This window comes from Catharus ustulatus, chromosome 3 (genome assembly GCF_009819885.2).
Source record: "Catharus ustulatus isolate bCatUst1 chromosome 3, bCatUst1.pri.v2, whole genome shotgun sequence".
NCBI lineage: Eukaryota > Metazoa > Chordata > Aves > Passeriformes > Turdidae > Catharus > Catharus ustulatus.
The window spans coordinates 81,100,010-81,106,739 of NC_046223.1; the positions used below are offsets into that span (position 1 = coordinate 81,100,010).

Sequence of the window (6,730 nt, forward strand, 5' to 3'; positions counted from 1 at the left end):
CATCTCCAACTCGACCTCAGTGTTTTCCAGAAAACAAGAAAAATACTTGTCTAGCCAAACCAGCAGCACTTTGAATACAAAGCATCACTGTGTCATGCACAACCTGTCAAAGAACATCCCAGTCACCGGGAGCATCCCAATACTCATGCATCTGAAAGCTATGCAGCAACTAATCAAGGACTCCACACATTTATTCTGATTCTTCCTAAATTTGGAACACCTCCCTTCACAAATCCAACAGTCTTCTGAATGGCAGCATGAGATAAACCAAATACAGACAAAAGGAGTGGAAAAAGTTTAGAAAGAGACCAGTTCACATAATTCAATGACAGCAAGGTCACAAAAAGACATAGGGTATTTCAGGATTTCACTATTCTCACAACTGCTGTCAATGAACTGTAACAAACTATTCTTCAGCAGCACCTGCTAGAACGGAGTGGTGTAGTCAAGTGAGAAGTAACTAAGCTTTTCCTAAAGAGTTAGCAATGGTATGCAAGAATATTCTAGTATTGTACTTTAGAAACTATTCTGGAGATTCTTGGGATCAAAATAGCTGGAGAGAAGGCAGGGAAGAAAATTAGCCCCTTGCTGCTACGAATTAAGGTCTTTCCAAAGTGCAGCTCTACACCTATTTTTGGCTGGATCATTTTTGAGGAAATAACATATTTACTTCCCAAATAAACAAAAGGAACTAAAAATACCTCAAATTTTTATTTGCCCAAAGCAATTACGTACAATCAATTCAGGCATTTGACAAATATCTACCTAGATCAATCTTGCCAATAAAATATGGCACCTCATTTGTGGTTTTAAATAAAATACTTCCACCAGGGACGTGTTGTACTGATATATCTCTAAAAAAAGATACAACTGTGAGTTCTCTGCAAGTTCATCCAAAGTCCTAACTGTTGAGGTAAAAAGAGGAATTGCACATCTGAAACTAAGGAGAATAAATATAGTTGTCTGTATAATTAACTTAAGAATCTGGTAGTGCTTTAGATACATTTGCTGGTACACCATCTATTCAAACCAAGAAGCATTGTTCATCCCACTATGTAGATTTAGCGAAAAAGGGACAGTAAAGTCTTTCTTTCACATCACAAAATGACTCATTGGCAAAGACAAACAGAGGTGAAGCTAAAGACACATGGAGAAATGCAGCTTGAGGCTCAATTGCTCATTGCCACACTCTACAAGCACCTTATTTATTAAGGTATCATTCATCTCACCTAGTCCAAGAACATCCTAAGTTTGACAATCTGAACTCCAGAACGTGCCACCTGTGACAGGGCAAGATGCTAAGCTTGGTGCTGCAACTACATTGTATCAGCCAACGTGGCAGCCCCATTAGTGCAGACAACTTCTCACAATTTCTGTTCCTTCACACACAAAAAGACCTCTGTGAAAAAAAACTTGAAGTAAAGTACCTGCACAAGCAGGAGGTTTTCACTTTATTTTTATCAATCATTTACTGGCTATTTCATTTATTGTGTTCAAAGCCAGTCTCCCATATGAGGTGGGTAGCACTGTCTGGGTAAATCTTAAGGAGCAGGGGAAAGTGAAAACGTTCCAACTGAGTACTATGAGTACTACCACAAAACCCCTTTCAATTTTATTATTTTCAAACAAAAAGCCAAGGAGAAAAGCAATGCCATTACTACTGCTTCTACACAATTCCCATTTACCCTTGCAGACTAATGGGTCGTCACAGACAAACAGGCATACATCATCTACATACCAGGCATCTAAATACTTTATGTAGCCACCCAACTGCAGGTTTTGCTATGTGCAGTGTATTTAACTATTTTTGAGTATTTTCTGCTCAGAAATTGTTATGAAGTTCTGAAGGAGAGTCATTACACCATGTCTTGTGGTCTGCAATGCAATGGCAGATCTTACATGTAATCACACATCTCCAGAAACACCTTGTTTTCCAACTATCTAGAGAATGAAGATTACACAATACTTGGAACCTGAGCCTGCCAAAATAAGTTGTTATAAAACTAGCTGCACAGCCTGACACATCACCTTGAAAGAAAGTAAATAACATTCTCCTCAGAATAAACCATAGACTCAAAACAGTTCTACCAGGGGATCTGATCCATGCCTAACCAATGGTCACATTTTTCTGTCTTTGGACAGAAGCAGACTTACTGATCCTCCTAATTACTCCTTTAACATTGGTAGGACATTCGAAGTTCATTTAAACAACTCATGGAGCAAAGATTCACTGATCCATCCACCAACAAGCTAGTTTCTAACCCTCTCAGTGTTTTTCCTGTGAACAAAATGTATTCAGTAGCAGACAACACATCCTTTTGGTCATGTGCATTGCAGAAATACCAATCAAAAACTCAAACAATCACTTCACATATAATTATAAAAATATGAAGATATTGGTTATGCCTTTTTAAAAAAACAGAGCACTGTCTACAGCCTATGCTGTAATACACACAACACCCCAGGGCACGATAAGCTCTTTATTAATGGTTGCAATAAAAAGAACACTGCAGAACAACTACATGCCGTAGCCATGGATTTCCACAATCAGAGCTCTACCACCAGCCAGCGTGTACTCACAAGGTATTGAGACCTCAGGGGAGGATGATGTTTGCAGCAAACTAGTGGAAATATTTCCAGTGGAGTTTTCAGGTGATGTCAACAACAGGAAGGATGACTTTGAGCCAGATTTCCATTTCTCATCAGACGCGGCCTTCAAAGTTGGAACAAGAGCGTTAAAACTCCTCATTTTCACTCCCAAGCCTGCATTTGAACCCCTACGTGGACACAGGCTCAGGCACCTACGCGGCATCCCGGAGGGTGCGGGTCTGTCCGACGCGGGTGGTCCCCCCACGGGCTGGAATAAGGGAACACTTTCACTACTCCGGGGCACTGGCTTCGCCGCGGTCGTCCCCAGCTGCAGCCCCGCCAGTCCGGCCACCACCGCCATCACCTGTGCAGCCCCGCCGGCAGCGCCTCCGCCCCGCCCGCCTCCCGCCGCCGCTCCGCGCTCCCCCGCCCCACCGCAGCCACACGCACCCGCGCTCACCTGCACGGCCCCTCAGCAGCACCGCTCCCGCCGGGCCGGGCCGGGCTGGGCTCAGCACTGCCCCTCCAGCGGCGCCTCCGCCACCGGGCCGGGCTCTGCACTGCCCCTCAGCGGCACCGCTCCCGCTGGGCTGGGCTCGGCACTGCCCTTCACCGGCACCGCTCCCGCCGGGCCGGGCTGGGCTGGGCTCGGCACTGCCCCTCAGCGGCACCGCTCCCGCCGGGCTGGACTGGGCTCGGCACTGCCCCTCCAGCGGCGCCGCCGCCGGGCCGGGGCTGCCCCGGGGGAGGCGCCGCCGCCGCCGTGCCCGCTGTGAGGGCGACACCGAGCGGCCGCGGCGGGCGGGCAGCGCCCATCGATCGGCCCGGGCCGCTCCCGCCCCGCCGGCCACGGCCGAGCCAGGACGGACCCCCGGGCCCCGGCCAGGGACACAGGGCTCTGACCGGAGCAGGTTCCACGCCCTGCTAGGCGCTCTCCTGGACCGAAGCTCCTTAGCACCTTAATTATGGAAGCTCATCATAATTTGCGTGGGAACAGAAGCGCTACAAAAGCACAGAATCAGAGTGGGTCAGGTTGGGAGGGACCACAGTGATTAAACAGGCTCGTCCTAGAGTGGAACAGGACTGCGTCCTGAGAGCTCTTGAATGTCTCCAGTGAAAGAACTTCCACAACCTCTCTGGGAAATCTGTTCCAGTGCATGGTCATTCACAGAGTAAATAAATTCTTCTTATGTTCAGGTGGAATTTCCCTTGCATCGGTTTCTGCCTGTTGCTTCATATCTGAATGGTTGAGACCACCAAGAAGAGCCTGGTTCCATCATCTTGGTAACCTCCCTTTAGATATTTATGCACACTAATGAGGTCTCCCCTCAGTCACATCTTCAGCAACCAGGTTCAACTCCCTCAGCCTTTCCTCATAAGAGAGATGCTTCAGTCTGCCAATTGCCCTCATTGTCCTCCACCGGACCCACAGCAGCTAGGTGTCCCTCTTGTACCGAGGAGCCCAGAACTGGACACAATAAAATTTCCCCAATTTCAGGGAGGCCGGATACCCTTCCCTCCAGCAGGGAGCCAGTCAGCGGACCTTGAAGTCTGAGCTGAAGGTCAGAGAGGGAGATGCCTTGAGACCTGACTGTGCCTGCTTAATACCTCACCCAGCCCTGCAGCTATCACAATATCACTGGGACCTTCTGCTCACCCAAGTCATGTGTTTGTGTGGGCAATTATGGGTGAATGTCAGTAATTCACAAACTGGTAGGGAGGCAAGTTGGACAGGACCATCTGTAGACACTGGGAGAGGAGAAAGGAGTTTGTATGAGTAGGCTGAGTAAAATTATACAAGTGGGATTGGGAGAAGGAGACAACAGAAAACAAGGAGCTGTTCTCCATGCAATGCTTGCTCTCACAGGTTCATCGCTTTTCCAAGGCTGTTCCTCTGGCTTGAAGGCATTCTCAAAATGCCCTAATTGAACTGATGCCCTAAACAAACTAAACATTGAAGTATCACAGGCACTTCCTAGTTATGTCATGAATATATTATTTTGAATTTTTTTCAGATTATTCTACTTACACCTTTTTCACTAAACAATTACTGTGGTAATTATCGTTCTGTGGCAATAGTCATAGGAGAGGTTCACACCTCACCTGGTTGGTGCTTCCCAGGAAAGATTGACTGACTGACTGGATTTATTGATTTATTGACTGGAGTTCTGATGCCTCCCTGATCTCAGCAAGGCTTTGTCAAAACTACAGCATTAATCTGAATTCTGATGTCATTACTTAAGTTAAAGTGTAGTTGCCAAAACACATAAAAACACTGTGATTTTCACTACACACTACAGTTTTGTTTGCTCATTTCCATATTCAGGATAGGCTTACTTAATGTGAATTTTATTTCATTTTATACTGTGAAAAATTCTAATGTAGGAATAGAAGTATTTGTGTGAGCAACAGTTAATGTCTATGTTAAGTAAGTTCCGTATATGTAAAAGTTTGCAGAACTATTTTGGTTATGTTTGATCATTACAACTGAGAAACAAGATGTTAGCACATTGTAGAAAAAAGCTTGCTTGGCACAGATCTGTCACCAATGTATTTCATAGAAATTTTCTCTCTTTATCAAGAACAGGATGAGACCCTATCGTGATCCTGCAAACATAGGTGCAGATAGGCTCCTTGATGCTATGGATGTCAGTGGGACAATTCCCTGTGCCTAAGTAACATTAACCTTTTTGAATGTAGACAGTAGGTTTTGTATTCTTCTGGATTTTTTTTTCTGGTGGGGAGAGAAATGAATGACACAGAAAGAATATAATGTCTATGAACTGAAGCTCTCAATGGACAAAGTCCAGTCACATTGTACATGTCATATATGCAAAGACTCAGCCTCGTATTTACCTTCCCTTACTACAAATCTCGTGACTGGAAGGCTGGGTGCAGTTTCATTATGTGCACCCAGCTTCGAAGTCAAGTGACCTGACAGATGGAAAAGAGGAAAAAGGCCCAATGCAGAGGGGACTGAAAACACCCTGGTGGCAAAGGGACAGAGGAGGAGCAAGTCCTGAGGCTTATGCAGAGTCCATGACAGATTATATTGCCAAGGGATTGGCAGAAATGCTTCAGCCCTACTCTAAAAACCTATCTGGCAATGGGCCTGCAATCTATGTGGCTTTGAACCTGAAGCTGTGGTCAGGTAGGAGATGGCTGATGTCAGTTGCGAGAAGGCTGTGGGAAGAGCTGCATTGCAACCAGTCCTCTTCTTTGAGTTTCTACACCCTGATGTAGTATTTCAACATATCCAAATTATTCTCTCTCTCATTGTTTGTGTTTCATAGCTTTTTGTATAGAAGAAACCTAATACACACATTTCTGGGCAAGACCCCCTTGGCCTTGATATCTAACAGTGCTTTGTGCACATAAGTGATCAGCTGGTGTGTGAGACAGATGGTCCTTCATTACACACTTGGAAACTCTCTTCCTCTTTCCATCAGTTTTCAGCAGGCTAATGTCTGTCAGGGCTGTCCCAAACACAGTGCTGGTAAAAAATGTGACACAATGCGTCTGGTAAAAAAATCCTGCTCCAAAACCAAGTCCTGATTCCTTTTACAGGATTTAACTTTGAAAGGTTTCCCATAATCTTTTAGTACATTGTTAATCTGTTCAAGCAAAACTTCCAAGCAGGGTGATATGTTGAGAATAAAGGCAGGCCTTTCAATAAATTTGTGTATTAATAACAAGGGGGATTTCTCCCACCTCTAGACAGATGTGTATCTCCATTGGGTTGGTGCAACCTGGAAGGGCTGGTGATAAGATTGTCATGGAGAACAGAGGTGGGAAAAATAATCAGCTGCAGGAAAAAAGTGGAGACTCCAAACAGAAGTCTAATCAATATACTGAATGCAAGGAGGGAGAACAGGACAGGAAGAAGTAGAAAGAGATAAACAAACAGAGGAAAATTTGGTTTTGGAGAATGAGGAATTCAGCTGCCAGTCACCACAGCGGAAAGCATGGGATGACAGATAGGGGCTAAGACACACACTCTGGAGCTTAGACTGGTACAAGATAAGAGCAGCCCTGGAGACTCCTGAGAAGGGGCTTGGGTAAGAGGCAGGAGGTCTGATTTTGCAGAGCAGGCCTGGAGGAAACAATGTCAGGGAGATGAGTACACCTTGGTCTGTCAGGG

General features: G+C 45.5%; 1 protein-coding gene across 5 annotated transcripts in view; it reads right to left on the bottom strand.

The window, feature by feature from the left end:
- LOC116994136 (ankyrin repeat domain-containing protein 6-like) overlaps positions 1 to 3,151 on the bottom strand; it is an 87,644-nt gene extending 84,493 nt beyond the window's left edge. For 4 of the 5 annotated variants that reach the window (XM_033055599.2, XM_033055601.1, XM_033055600.1 and 1 more), the window contains exons 1-2: positions 3,050 to 3,151; positions 2,581 to 2,713 (exon numbers count right to left, since the gene is read on the bottom strand). The gene's annotated coding sequence lies outside the window, so the exon portion shown is untranslated. Of the gene's footprint in view, positions 1 to 2,580; positions 2,714 to 2,805; positions 2,930 to 3,049 lie in introns of those variants that run through there. The other variant, XM_033055598.2, reaches the window with a different exon arrangement.
- Positions 3,152 to 6,730: the final 3,579 nt, after the last annotated feature.